This window comes from Telopea speciosissima, chromosome 9, assembly GCF_018873765.1.
Source record: "Telopea speciosissima isolate NSW1024214 ecotype Mountain lineage chromosome 9, Tspe_v1, whole genome shotgun sequence".
Classification (NCBI taxonomy): domain Eukaryota; kingdom Viridiplantae; phylum Streptophyta; class Magnoliopsida; order Proteales; family Proteaceae; genus Telopea; species Telopea speciosissima.
The window spans coordinates 31,455,709-31,470,957 of NC_057924.1; positions in this window are offsets into that span (position 1 = coordinate 31,455,709).

Consider the following 15,249-nt stretch of genomic DNA (forward strand, 5'->3'; position numbering starts at 1 on the left):
TTTTAATTGAATCCTCTTGCTCGGAATCAAGAGTAGTGCGTCCTCTTGTTCGGAATCAAGATTGGTTGAGTCCTCACAGCCGCATAGTACCATCTTTCTTCTTAACAAACAACACGGGTGCTCCCCAGGGTGATACGCTGGATTATATAAATCCCTTCTTCAGCTGGTCTTGAAGTTGAACCTACAACTCCTTTAGTTCAATTGGCGCTATTTGGTATGGTGCCTTGGATACCGGTGTTGCACCAGGAATTAGATCAATCGCGAACTCTATATCGCGGTTAGGCGGTAACTGCATCAGATCTTCCAAAAAAACATCAGGAAATTCTCTGATGACTTCAAGTTTCTCCAGAGGTTTTATCTTTGCCTTTGTGTCTATCACAGTGGCCAAAAAGCCTTGACAACCTTCGTCTAACAATCTTCGCGCCTGAAGGGCTGATAAGGTTATTCTCTTGGGTTTTCTTCTTGGTTAACTTTGATAAGTGAGGATTGTCCCATTACTCATCTTAAATACAATCTTCTTCTCGGCACATAAGACATTTGCACCATAGACGGATAACCAATCCATGCCTAGTATCACGTCAAAATCTTTTATATCCATCTTTATCAATTGTGCGGTTAGATTCTTCCCGTAAATCTAAATCTGGCAGGGGTCGTATACTTCTTTCAAACTCATGACATTGCCCGTCGGTGTGCTGACTACTAACTCGTGCCTGATGTCTCTCGGTTGATCTTTCATCCTACTCACAAAAGTGGTAGAAGTGAAAGAGTGGGTTGTGCCCAAGTCAAATAACACTCGTGCAGGTATGGTTGAGACATTCTGGGTACCTAGGGTTTGTAGGTAATTTAGGTTACATGAAGTAAGCCAGTCATTCCCTATAATTTAGTAGTGTTTAGAAAACTTACCTGTCAATACATCAGGGTTCACCTCAGCTTCTTCATTCATCATCGCAAACACCTTTCCTCGCGTCTGATTGTCCTGTGGCTTAAAAGGTCTAGCATAGGACTGATTTGGTAAGTTGTTGCCGTACCCATGCGATCTGCAATCTCTAGCCATGTGTCCTTCTTTACTGCACACATTGCATTTATAGGGTGGAACAACAGGTGTTGAGGCTTGGCTCACTTGACTTGTGGCTGGTCGGGCTGGCAAAGCTGCTGTTGTCGCTTGACTCGTAGCCAGTTGAGCAGGTCGATTGAATGTGGGGCGAAAAGGGTTCTGACCCACGTTCGGCCTACGATACGGAGTCGAGATGGAATTTGAATTGGTTCTGCGGTAAGCTTTATTTGGGCAGGCGTAGGTCTAAAAATTGTTTGGCCTCTTGCCTACAGACAATGTCACAGCTTTCTCTTTCTCATTCTCTTTAAATCTATCTTCCATGGTCTTCGCCTTGTCGACCATCTGAGCATAATCCCGGATGTCCATGATTGACAATACTGATCCAATCTCAGTCTTGAGTCCTTTCTCTAATTTCTTTACCTTACTAACTTCCCCTTTTAGGTGCTCTAGAGCAAAATGAAACAAGTCTTCAAATCGCTGTTGGTAATCCAGTACTGACTTGGTTCCTTGCACTAGTGCGATGAATTCAGCTTCTTTCCTATCCCTGAAACTATCTGGGAAGTAGTTCTTGAAGAAAACTTCTTTAAATTGCTCCCACGTGGGGTTCGGGTGAGTAGTTTCCAAATTAGGTTTAGTAGCTTTCCACCAAGCTTTGGCTTCATTTTGCAACTGATAACCAACACATATCAGCTTTTGTGCTTCCGTGCACTCAAGTACTTCAAATGCCTTCTTTAGGGCACTAATCCACCGTTCCAGTTGCATTGCCTCAGAAGTTATTTTGGAAAACGTAGGCGGTTGGAGTTTCTTGAATCTCTCCATAACCTTGGCGGTAGAGTTCTCCGTTAAGTGTTGAGGCATAGGTGGTGGAAATAGTACGGGGTGGTTGGGTGGTGGTGGTGGTGCTGTGCGTTCATGCATCATGGTTGCAAACTGTGTAGACATTTGACCAAGCAATTCTTGTTGTTGTTGTATGGTCCGCATCATTGTGGCCATAAATGCAATCACGTCACCGGCTGCCATATTTGGCTGAGGTGCTACGTACGTGGCTCGCACAACTGCTTGGTGCCTCCGACGAAGCTGCCGATCTTCTCGAATTTTGAGCCTCATTCCCATTAGGCAGTTCAACCTCCGTATAACACGAGGTTGCTTCCCTTTGTGACCACCACGGGAACTTCTTCTAGTGTTGACCATTGTGGCTTCTCTGAAAAGAGGAGCATGTTCAATATTCCAATTTCGCTCATTGAGGTCAACAATTATTGCCTAGCTAGTACAGGTACAAACCTAGTCCGTAGTTCCAGTGAATTTCATGAGCCGCACCAGTAAGGTGGATTGTTAGATATGTTATCTTTGATCATTATGAAGTGTTTTCTTTCATTTCATCTATGGTTTCTCTTCTTAAATGTTTTACGTAATGGTATGCTATACATGCTATACATGACACTATATGAGAGATTTCAAATTTTTAAATAGAAGGCTTTTAATTTATTAGCTGGTCTAACAGGCAAGTAATTCCAGCTTCCTCCCTGTCACAAACTCCATCGTAAGTAAGTACTCTATGTCGGCTCTTACTTCTTCAGCTAAGGACATAAAATAGTCTCGCTCTTCCAGTCCACTAATGGCAGCAATGGCTAGATAAAAGTCTAACCGGTTCTCGGCTCGGGATAGTACTAATCGTATCCTTCTCAGTCTCACTCGTAGCTGTCTAATATAGATCATGATGCTGGGGTCTCCAGCTTTGGCTGAGGGAATAGGTCCTGTCATAGAAAATGGTTCTGAGCATCAGGTTATACTTAATTAAAAGAATTAAGTACATGTCTACTGGAACTTAAATGACTAAAATAAAAATATCAATAAAATATACTTGGGTTGGCTCGAGGTACCCTAGCGTCTAAGTGTTTTGATTGACTAGATAGCCTATAAGATCCTATTCTTGGCTGACTTGGATTTTGGATGGGGTAATATCTACACTCCCTACACGTAGTTCATATGTATTACAATATACCTACGTATCTATGTGCGGTTTTGCATGGCAACACTCCAGTCAGTTTGTACATCACAATATCAAGCACATACTAATTAGATACTACACACACCAATTCCCATAAATATGTATATATATTTACATAATTTAGGTACTTATATTAAACACGTAACAAAGAATTTTCAATCTCCTATATGCCCTACCAAGACCCCTAAGTAAAAGTCATATTCCATTATTTTCATAAACTTTGTATTTGTTTAATTATTTAATTTAATTAATTAATTAATTAATTAATATTATTATTATTATTATTATTATTATTTTTAAAAACATTATTAAAAATCTTTGTTTTTATGTTTAACAAAGCTAATATAGGTGAAATCCAAGTCCCCATGTGTTGAAACACAAAAACCAGCAAAATACATTCACTGGGCGATGTCTCTGGGCGTTGCCTGCATCGCCCAGTGCCATCGCCCAGAGAATCGGAGCGCAGGTATATGAGTCCGAGAGGGGCCCATTTCACTCCTATCTTCTTCTAAACTCTTCTAAACACCTAGGAAAAGTCTTTGGAGGGTAGTGTGACTATTCCTACACCAAATCCTCGCCTTTCCTCGAGTTCCTTGCGAATCTACACGTGCCTAGGTAAGGATTTTTTGTTGCTTCCCTATTTTAACTCTTCCTTTTGCTTTCTTCTTACTTTGGCTTGGGTTTTGCTAAAATTTCTTGCCCTAACTATCTCTTTTCCTCTCTTTTTGTAGAAAAATGTCTACAAGTCACCGCACGGCTAGAAAATCCGTGGCACAGAAGAGACTCCGAGTTGAAAGTGATCGTTCATCATCATCTTCATCTACGGTACCTACATCTTCACCTAGGGATGACTCCTCTTCGGAGGAACCCAAGTTTGATCGATTCCATTTTTCTCGGCATGAGCATGCTAGGGTTTGGAAGAATTTTAGGTCTCTAAAAATTGTAAACGGTCGGGTGGTCCAGGTGACCAAACCCAATTGGATTCATCCATGTAAGTCCAATAAAGGACTTAACAAATTTTAGCAGAAATTGGAAAATCCAGCATACCGGATCATGAAACGGCATACCGGATCAGTGTTGCAATCTCAGGAAATTTCTCACAGTAGCCTTCCAGCCCATGCTGGATTGTAATCCAGCATACCGGATCATAATCCAGCATACTGGATCAATATCCAGCATACCAGATCAATATAATACTGTTATCTTTTGACCATTATTGCTTTGTTCAATAAAGAAATTAGGTGATCCGGCATACCGGATTGGAATCCAGCATACGGGATTATTTATGGCTTTTGGAATCTGATCTTGAAATAAATTCTTAATTGAATTGAGCCATCAAGCCTATAAATACCCTATTGTTTAAGGCTCTAATGACTACTAATAATCATCATTAAGAGACTTCATCACAAGCTCTCAATTGTAATAGCCTAAGTGAGTATTCAAGCATCCAATCATCACAAGCTAACACACTCAAGCTCCTCAACCTCATTTAGCTTCAAGCTCCAAGGGTGGAAGGTAGCATACACTCTTACTAAGGTTGAGGTAACCCTTTTTCTACTAGTTTTTATTTCATGTTTTAATTGAATCCTCTTGCTCGGAATCAAGAGTAGTGCGTCCTCTTGTTCGGAATCAAGATTGGTTGAGTCCTCACAGCCGCATACTACCATCTTTCTTCTTAACAAACAACACGGGTGCTCCCCAGGGTGATACGCTGGATTATATAAATCCCTTCTTCAGCTGGCCTTGAAGTTGAACCTACAACTCCTTTAGTTCAATTGGCGCCATTTGGTATGGTGCCTTGGATACCGGTGTTGCACCAGGAATTAGATCAATCGCGAACTCTATATCGCGGTTAGGCGGTAACTGCGTCAGATCTTCCAAAAAAACATCAGGAAATTCTCTGATGACTTCAAGTTTCTCCAGAGGTTTTATCTTTGCCTTTGTGTCTATCACAGTGGCCAAAAAGCCTTGACAACCTTCGTCTAACAATCTTCGCGCCTGAAGGGCTGATAAGGTTATTCTCTTGGGTTTTCTTCTTGGTTAACTTTGATAAGTGAGGATTGTCCCATTACTCATCTTAAATACAATCTTCTTCTCGGCACATAAGACATTTGCACCATAGGCGGATAACCAATCCATGCCTAGTATCACGTCAAAATCCTTTATATCCATCTTTATCAATTGTGCGGTTAGATTCTTCCCGTAAATCTAAATCTGGCAGGGGTCGTATACTTCTTTCAAACTCATGACATTGCCCGTCGGTGTGCTGACTACTAACTCGTGCCTGATGTCTCTCGGTTGATCTTTCATCCTACTCACAAAAGTGGTAGAAGTGAAAGAGTGGGTTGTGCCCAAGTCAAATAACACTCGTGCAGGTATGGTTGAGACATTCTGGGTACCTAGGGTTTGTAGGTAATTTAGGTTACATGAAGTAAGCCAGTCATTCCCTATAATTTAGTAGTGTTTCGAAAACTTACCTGTCAATACATCAGGGTTCACCTCAGCTTCTTCATTCATCATCGCAAACACCTTTCCTCGCGTCTGATTGTCCTGTGGCTTAAAAGGTCTAGCATAGGACTGATTTGGTAAGTTGTTGCCGTACCCATGCGATCTGCAATCTCTAGCCATGTGTCCTTCTTTACTGCACACATTGCATTTATAGGGTGGAACAACAGGTGTTGAGGCTTGGCTCACTTGACTTGTGGCTGGTCGGGCTGGCAAAGCCGCCGTTGTCGCTTGACTCGTAGCCAGTTGAGCAGGTCGATTGAATGTGGGGCGAAAAGGGTTCTAACCCACGTTCGGCCTACGATACGGAGTCGAGATGGAATTTGAATTGGTTCTGCGGTAAGCTTTATTTGGGCAGGCGTAGGTCTAAAAATTGTTTGGCCTCTTGCCTACAGACAATGTCACAGCTTTCTCTTTCTCATTCTCTTTAAATCTATCTTCCATGGTCTTCGTCTTGTCGACCATCTGAGCATAATCCCGGATGTCCATGATTGACAATACTGATCCAATCTCAGTCTTGAGTCCTTTCTCTAATTTCTTTACCTTACTAACTTCCCCTTTTAGGTGCTCTAGAGCAAAATGAAACAAGTCTTCAAATCGCTGTTGGTAATCCAGTACTGACTTGGTTCCTTGCACTAGTGCGATGAATTCAGCTTCTTTCCTATCCCTGAAACTATCTGGGAAGTAGTTCTTGAAGAAAACTTCTTTAAATTGCTCCCACGTGGGGTTCGGGTGAGTAGTTTCCAAATTAGGTTTAGTAGCTTTCCACCAAGCTTTGGCTTCATTTTGCAACTGATAACCAACACATATCAGCTTTTGTGCGTCCGTGCACTCAAGTACTTCAAATGCCTTCTTTAGGGCACTAATCCACCGTTCCACTTGCATTGCCTCAGAAGTTATTTTGGAAAACGTAGGCGGTTGGAGTTTCTTGAATCTCTCCATAACCTTGGCGGTAGAGTTCTCCGCTAAGTGTTGAGGCATAGGTGGTGGAAATAGTACGGGGTGGTTGGGTGGTGGTGGTGGTGCTGTGCGTTCATGCATCATGGTTGCAAACTGTGTAGACATTTGACCAAGCAATTCTTTGTTGTTGTAAGATCCTATTCTTGGCTGACTTGGATTTTGGATGGGGTAATATCTACATTCCCTACACGTAGTTCATATGTATTACAACATACCTACGTATCTATGTGCGGTTTTGCATGGCAACACTCCAGTCAGTTTGTACATCACAACATCAAGCACATACTAATTAGATACTACACACACCAATTCCCATAAATATGTATATATATTTACATAATTTAGGTACTTATATTAAACACGTAACAAAGAATTTTCAATCTCCTATATGCCCTACCAAGACCCCCAAGTAAAAGTCATATTCCATTATTTTCATAAACTTTGTATTTGTTTAATTATTTAATTTAATTAATTAATTAATTAATTAATATTATTATTATTATTATTATTATTATTTTTAAAAACATTATTAAAAATCTTTGTTTTTATGTTTAACAAAGCTAATATAGGTGAAATCCAAGTCCCCATGTGTTGAAACACAAAAACCAGCAAAATACATTCACTGGGCGATGTCTCTGGGCGTTGCCTGCATCGCCCAGTGCCATCGCCCAGAGAATCGGAGCGCAGGTATATGAGTCCGAGAGGGGCCCATTTCACTCCTATCTTCTTCTAAACTCTTCTAAACACCTAGGAAAAGTCTTTGGAGGGTAGTGTGACTATTCCTACACCAAATCCTCGCCTTTCCTCGAGTTCCTTGCGAATCTACACGTGCCTAGGTAAGGATTTTTTGTTGCTTCCCTATTTTAACTCTTCCTTTTGCTTTCTTCTTACTTTGGCTTGGGTTTTGCTAAAATTTCTTGCCCTAACTATCTCTTTTCCTCTCTTTTTGTAGAAAAATGTCTTCAAGTCACCGCACGGCTAGAAAATCCGTGGCACAGAAGAGACTCCGAGTTGAAAGTGATCGTTCATCATCATCTTCATCTACGGTACCTACATCTTCACCTAGGGATGACTCCTCTTCGGAGGAACCCAAGTTTGATCGATTCCATTTTTCTCGGCATGAGCATGCTAGGGTTTGGAAGAATTTTAGGTCTCTAAAAATTGTAAAAGGTCGGGTGGTCCAGGTGGAGGACTTTCACCAATATAGTCTCCTTGCTAGGTTTAATGCCCTAGGTTGGGCTTCTATGTTGACACCTACCGGGCCTTGTTATCCCAACTTGGTTCGGTACTTTTACTACAACTTGGTGCCATCTGGGGCACAAGAGTTTGGATTATTGAGTAGGGTGAAGGGAGTGGATATCCGTTTGACCACTGCTTCACTGGCAGAGATTTTGAGTTTACCCAATACGGGGGAGAGGGTTTACTACAAGCCCAGGATGGACATCTTGGAGATGTTCTCTTTGGAGCCTAGGAGAGGGGTTTTTAGAGCACTAACAGGTTCACAGGACACTCCCAAATCTGAGGCTTCCTCTAAGCCTAGTGCCCGAGTGATTAGTAGGTGTGTAACCTACAACATCTACCCCAAGGGCGGTAATAGGGGTAGTATTTCTATGATGAGGGCATACATCACATACTGTTTACTGGGAGCTGGCAGAGGGGGTCCAATCATAAACCTCCCATATCTTTTACTTCAGGTTATGTTGTACCATGCTCAGAACCCAGCGATGGGAACCTTCTATATGGGAAGTTCCTCACCTTAGTCTTCCAGCATTTCGAGTTTCCTTTGGCGGGAGAGTACATGGAGAAGGACAGATCCATGCCTATTGATAAGACCTCGATTCTGAAGATGAAGGTGCCAGGGGGTGATCCTCAAGAGGATGAGGAGATGGTGATGCCTTGTGATGAGCAGCAGGGAGAGGAGAGGGGTGAGATGCGTGGTGGAGATGAGCAGGATGAGGAGCTAAGAGACATTGAGGGAGACATCCAGGGTGTGGATGGAGAGGAGCAGGGTGTGGGTCAAGGCGACTTTGAGGTTGTTGGCACTCAGTTCACTGACTTACCTGCCTATGAGGCGACGGGTGCTACCAGTTCTCAGGGTCCAGGGCCTTCCGAGTGGGCACAGATGATGTCACATTTCCAGAGCCTTGGTACCCAGCTTTCAGACATGGCGACTAGGATGGATCGGGGCTTCACTTCCTTGGAGAGCAGGGTAGGGTCTGTTGAGCAGCGCTTGGACTTCTGGGACAGATTCTATCATGTTGACTCAAGCCAGACACAGCCTCCTTCGAGCGACTTACCCCCACCGGAGTAGTTCCCCAGACCAGCTCTGGTGCTTATGCTACTGTGTTCCAGCTTATCTTTTTCTTTTTATGCTTATGTATTTTTTTTTTTTTGCTTCTTTTGTGTTGGGTTTATATGTAGTTATTTTTTTAAACTTATGTAATTATCTGAGAGTAGTACCTTCAGTTAGAACTTTAGTAGTGGCTCAGCCACAGTTATCTTTTATTTAATGGAAATTATGCATTTTCTATTTAATTGCACCTACCTCCCCTGTTACTTTTAGTTATTACTTGTTTTAGTGTTAGTAGCTTATTAACCCTAAATCTACACCCCGTGAATGTAAGAAGAGCCTCACGCTCTAATACCAAGCTCTGTCACACCCCAAACCACCCCCTGGGAGGATTAGGAAGGTGACCCGAATTACGTAACGACAATCCGCCAAATCCCACGGATCTAGAAGCAGTGCTTACATTCATGGGTCCCCATTCATCACATTACTACAGGTAAGATCAGAGTGCTGCAGAATAATCTACAATTATAAATAAAGAGAAAGCGTAGCAATACGGGAATGAGAGTGATAAATACATATATATTGTGTTCTGAAGCATTCCCACCCAAATATAACCCACAACAGAAACAAAGCTGACAAATGCTAAAAGAAAGAAAGATATACATACATATATGTACAGGGTGAGATAACTCAACTCCAAAAAGAAGAGTAAGAAAAACTACAACAGAACCACAGGCAGACCGGGGATAAACTCCTAACAAAACAAAAAGGAGTCCCCAAGACAAAAAGCATCAGGTGCACTCCTCAATGGTCTTCATCAATGACCACCGAGAATGCACGCATCATTGGCACGACCTCTGTCAGGGTCTACACCAATATCATCATAACAACCAGGGCTCTCCTCCTCGTAAAGAGCCTCCATGCCATAGTGGCATCACCCTGCAGAATCATCTAAGAAAAACATTGTATAACAGAGTGTGAGCCCCACTGAGCCCGTGAGCAAAATATATCATCATGCATGCACGTACAACCACAATTCATATGATTCTACATGATATGTAAGTCCAGATTATTTATTAGCCACCTAACAATACAACTAAGTCAGGTCTGTGCTACTACAATCCCCAATACATGTATCCTTGGTGCGGGCTTCTAACCCCTTCCCGTGATACACCCATTGAGTTGTCGGAGAGGACTAGTTGGCTCCCGTATTCGTTCACGAAGGGCAGCCTGACCAGCCCTCTGTGATTAACTTGTAGGGCAATCAATCACATTTCTCATTTCCTTTCTTTTATGGCTTATAGCCCATAATCACCATTCCGGTGCAAACACATTTCTTTTCTTTTCTCATATACACATATGATCACCCTCACAGGCATCCAACACCTTAACCCCTGTTGGCAAGGGTACGTAGCACGGGTGGTGAAAGTCTAACTCCATATCTATATGGCATCGTATGAGTCGGGTGGTGTCAACCGCCATGGGCTACCACATGCGTCATTTCTAAGCCAACTATAGGATCTAGTCTAACAATCACAGTCATCAGATAAAATTCACAGTGTTGATCAACATACAATCAATGTGTAATATGTTGAATAATTGAACAGAATTTAATTAACACAGCAATTATGATTTAAATTATATAGCCAGCATAGCATCTCAGTTACATGTACATATATGATAATATTTCACTCACCTTGATTTGGTTCTAGGAACTCAGTCAAAAATTTAGCTCCAACAGCAGTCTGATTGTAGACCTCGAGCGCGGGATCAAATCCTAGATATAAATCAGAAGTTGTCATGTTAAGTTTCCAATCTGTCTCTGGTAGTCCTAGGGTTAACCTAAGCTCACTGGGTTGACCCGATGTTCAGTTGGTTCTCACTTGGAACTCTCTGGGCCTTGCACTGGGCCTTAGGTCCATGTCTCGGTGCATCATCCAGAGATAGTGGTCTAGGGGTAAAATGGTCATTCTTTATAGTTGTACCTGACCCTAGGTCAGATTAGGTTCACAGTGCTGTCCATAGCTTGTTTGTACTGTAGGACCAAGCACAGACAGGGTTTCCATCACCTGCGGGGCCCACTTAGGTTCCAAAGCCAATTCTTCATAAGGGTAGATTTGAAAAAGGGCATTTAGGTAATTTCCCATCTTTTCACACTGTCACATGGCCATTGGGTGAGGTTCCACAGGTCAGATTGCAAAAACTGTAGCGAATCCCTCACTAGGCGATGGGTGCATCGCCCAGTGCATTGCCCAGAGTCTGCAAATCGACACAGGGCTGAGATTCCAAGGTTGGGCTTCATCGGCAGTGCTCAAATCTGATCCCAATGCATGTTAGGGGGTCAGGTAGCCCTAGGGATGATCTCCATTTCGGTCCAGATTGATTCTCCTCTGGGCCCACCATTTGGCTGCCAGAGGTTGCCCAGATAGCCCAGTGAATAGTATCACAGGGTTTTCTCCATACATGAATCTCAGTTTCAGCCACATGGAAGGCTGGAAACAGATGTAATATAGGGATTCATGGCCGAAATTACCCAGGGCTAGGTCTGTGTAGCCATGGTTTGCATCCAAGGTTTCCAAACAGCTAGTAAATAGTGAATCTGGGCAGTGCAGCTGTGCACAGCCAGATTTGGCTTCCATAAACAGCATATCAGTCTTGTATTTTTGTTCAAAAATCACAGATCTTCCATGCTCCAAGCTTGCATGGCAGATCTGGAGCCAGTCTTAGCATTTCCCAGCTATTCTGGGCTACCGGAGAGCAGAAATACATCCAAAGCATAGGGATTCAAAGGGGCAGCAGGTGTAGGTATGTAGATATATACCTGAGCAGGGCTAGGAGCCAAGAAAATCTGGACCCAGGTGTGTGTGAGCAGCTTCCCCCTTCTTCCTTCCTCTCTTTCTTCTTCTTCCCCTCTTCTTTCTCTCCTTTCTCTCTTCTTTCTCCCCTCACGGTTTTAGTAATGCTAAGGGTTCTAAATGAGCCCAAGGCATTCCTATTTATAGGCCCAGCCCACACTGAGGCCTGTTTGGCTATTAAGGCCCATTTTGAAAATGAGTTTTTAAACTGATTTTGAGTGACTTTGGGCACACTAGTGGGGTCCACAGTGAACCGAGGGTATGAGGTGGTCCCTCAGACTCCCCTCTATCTATGGAGGGTGCCCATGTTCATGTTGGGTGGTCCCCATAAGTAAAATCCATTAAAATATGCTATTTCACGCACTGGGCGATGTCTCTGGCCCTTGTCTGCATCGCCCAGTGCCATTGCCCAGAGATTGCAGCAAAGCTGAATCTCAGTGGGGCTTGCACAGGGGCTTGACCCTTGGTCAGGACATTGTAGGGTCCACAATGACCTAACATGCATATAGGGTCGATCAAGGCACTACCTATGGTGCAAAACCTAAGAAAATGAACCTGTTTATGTTCTAAGCATTCTCTGGATGATGCACTGGGCGATGCACACATCACCTAGAGACATCACCCAGAGAATTAAAGTGGATTGTTTTGTAGATCTAAGGTTGGGGACCTCCACATATGGACTATAAATAGTGTAAGGAGGTGTAAAATGTCCAAAATACCCCTCCTTACATCTATCTATAATTATGAACACCTTGGGTACCCAAGTGGTCCCCGCAGGGCTTGGAAACCCTGTCTGTGTTGGTCCTGCAGCACTACTGACCTAGGGACTGTGTTGTAAGACTATTGTGACCTAGAACCATGTACTATAGTGGTAAAATACCATATTGACCCTAAGCCACATTCTCCGAATGATGCACAGGGGCTTAGGCCTAAAGCCTAGTGCAAGGCCCAGAGAATTCTAAGTGATGTTCGATTGTGCACCGAGTCAAACTAGTGAGCCTAGATCAACACTAGGACATCCAAAAATAGTTTGGAATATTAAATGACATATTTTTTATGTATACTTTAGGGTTTGACCTTGCGCTCGGGGTGCGCTGCCAGATACCGGTCGGAACTGAACAAACAACTGAATCGATAAGATCAAACCAAGGTGAGTGAAATTACACCATGAGTGTAGGTGTAACATGATTGATGGGTCATGACGACAACATCAATAATATTTACTATCTTTAATTACTTTAAATTGTTTTATATTCTCATTTGAATTCTGAATCTTATCTGATGGACATTGGAAATGGATGATAATGCTTATATGTGAAATTGCTAGATTAGATGCCGTAGCCGGCTTGGAAATGAGGCCTGGGGTAGCCCGTAGTATGGGATACGGTTGACACCGCCTGACTCATACAATGCCATATAGACATGGGGCTAGAGTTTCATCACCTGTGCTACGCACCCTTGCCAACAAGGGTTAAGGTGTTGGATGCCTGTGAGGACTACCGTATAACCTCGGGCGAATACGCCGGGAAGCCTTTGCAACATTGCTGGGATGCCTCGTGCAATATGCTTGGGAAGCACCGAAAGGGTGAATTTCGGCTTTATGCCACAATATCATCCAAAAACCACAAAAAGAAAATATAAGAAGTGGTAACCTCATAGGATTAATCACAGAAGGCCGGTCGGGCTGACCTTGGGAAGGGATGCTGGAGCCGACTGGTTTTCTCCAACAACTCAATGGGTGTATCGCGGGAAGGGATAACCAAACCCGCACCAGGGATACATGTATTGGGGATTGTAGTAGCACTAACCTACCTTAGTTGTGATGTTAGGTGGCTAATAAATAAAATGAACTACACCTCATGTAGGACTCATTTGGTTGTGCTTGCATGTGCATGCATGGTTTATATTTTATTCACGGGATCAGTGGAGCTCACACTTGTATATTCTCTTTTAGTTGATTTTGCAGGTACGGGTTTACCAATGGGCGAGGAAGCCATTGATGGAATTGTAGATCTTCCTCATCTCGTTGCTTAGCGACAATTTTGTTATTATTTAAGTTTCTTTCTTTTAAGAAGTGTATTACCAAGATAATGTACTTATTGAACATAAATGGATATGTATATGGTATAACATAGGTATTTAGGATAGTATTATCGATGATATAAATCATCTGTGGGTAGTTTGATCTTTCGTTGTACTCTGATATTCTCTTATTAGCTTTTACCCTCATTATGTGGTTTATAATGTGTAAGTACTGCTTCTTGATCCTTGGGGATTGGTGGATGTTGTGGGATATCCGGGTCACTTGCCTAAATCCTCCCAGGGGGTGGTTTGGGGTGTGTCACTTAGCACAAGGTTGCTAATGTTACTTAGCCTCTGTAATGGATACTGAAGCCAAGGTTACGCCTATGGAAGGGATAAGTGTTGTAAGAGATTTTCTTGATGCCTTTCCGTAAGACCTCACACGGTTGCCACCGGATCGAGAAACAGAATTTATGATTCATCTAACTTGATGCCGCTCTAGTGTCTAAGGCACCATATAGAATTGCTACATCAGAACAGAAAGAACTTCAAGAATAGCTTAATGACCTACTAAAGAAAGGTTTTATCAGGCCAAGTGTTTCCCCGTGGGGTGCACCTGTTTGTTTGTGAAAAAGAAAGACGGTAGTATACGTTTGTGCATTGACTACCATGAACTCAACAAGCTTACGATCAAGAATCGGTACCCACTGCCCAGGATAGATGATTTATTCGACCAACTGCAAGGCGCGAGGGTATTCTCCAAGATTGATCTCCGCTTGGGGTATCACCAGCTAAAGATCAGAGGTAGTGACATTAGCAAGACCGCGTTCAGATCGCGATATGGACACTACAAGTTTCTAGTTATGTCCTTTGGATTGACCAATGCCCCGACAGCTTTTATAGAGTTAATGAATAGGGTGTTTCATGATGTGTTGGATAAGTACGTTATTGTATTTATTAACGACATCCTGGTCTACTCCAAGAGTGAAGAAGAACATGTTGACCACCTTTGTTTCATGCTACAACGCTTGAGAGAAAAGCAACTATATGCTAAGTTCAGCAAGTGCAAATTCTGGTTACAACAAGTGGCTTTTCTAGGTCATTTGGTATCTACGAAGGGTATTGAAGTTGACCCCAGTAAGGTACAGTCGGTAGTTGACTGGGAGACACCTAAGAATGTAGTGGATATTCACAGTTTCCTCAATCTGGCCGGCTACTATAGGAGATTTATCGAGAACTTTTCAAAAATCTCTGTTCCTATGACTCGACTAACCCAAAAGGGAGTGAAGTTTGAGTGGTTAGACGAATGTGAAAAGAACTTCCAGTATCTAAAGCAACAACTAATCTTGGCTCCGGTACTTACCATTCTAAATGGTACTGAAGGGATGGTAGTCTATTGTGATGTGTCGAGAATGGGCCTCGGCGGTGTTCTGATGCAAGGTGATAAAGTGGTAGCCTACACTTCTCGTCAGCTGAAGGATTATGAGAGAAATTACCCAACTCATGATTTAGAGCTGGCAGCTGTAGTCTTTGCTCTGAAGATCTGGAGACACTA